The following is a 760-nucleotide window of genomic DNA, read 5'->3' on the forward strand; positions in this document are numbered from 1 at the left end:
TCCTCCCTCTCCTTCTCCTTCTCCTTCTCCTCCTCCTTCTTTCCTCTTCTTCCCTCTTCCCTCTTCACTCTCCCTCTCCCTCTCCTCCTCTTCCTCCTTCTTCTTCCCCTTCCCCTTCCCATTCTCCTTCTCCATTTCCTCCTTCTCCTTTTCCTATTCCCCCTCCTCTCCCTCTTCATACTCTTCCTCATCTTTCTTCTTATTTTCCCATGGAGCCTAGTTTATGATGCCCAGATAATATTAGGATTGGGGCCTGCACTGGTTTTTGATTGAGCTACTAGAAGATCCTTTGACTGTCTTTGAGAATTTACCATGGTAACAATTTGCTTAGAATTTTGTATAAATATTCTTTGTATTTCTTCTTTTATTGTTGCCTGCTGTTGTTACTGGAATAATGGTTGCCTCAGTAAGCTTAGATATCTTCCTAGGTTTTAGTTCATTGAATGAATTAATGTTCCTATTTAGCTGTTCATGGAATTCACCAGCAAAACTATTTACTTTTAAAATATTCTCTATTTAAATTTTGTTATTTAAAAATATGTATATATTATATATATTAAAATTATCACATAACTCACTTTTGTAGGTTGCATGTTTCTAGGAATTTACTTACATTATCATTTTATTTTATTTATGACTTCTCAGTTTAGACAAGATTTGATCAATTTTATTGATCTTTAAAAAAATAAAAAGACAGAATTCCATGTCTTTGTTCATTCAAAGATGATGCACCTAACCCTCAAGATACTGGAAGTCCCAG

This window comes from Mus pahari, chromosome 19, assembly GCF_900095145.1.
Source record: "Mus pahari chromosome 19, PAHARI_EIJ_v1.1, whole genome shotgun sequence".
Classification (NCBI taxonomy): domain Eukaryota; kingdom Metazoa; phylum Chordata; class Mammalia; order Rodentia; family Muridae; genus Mus; species Mus pahari.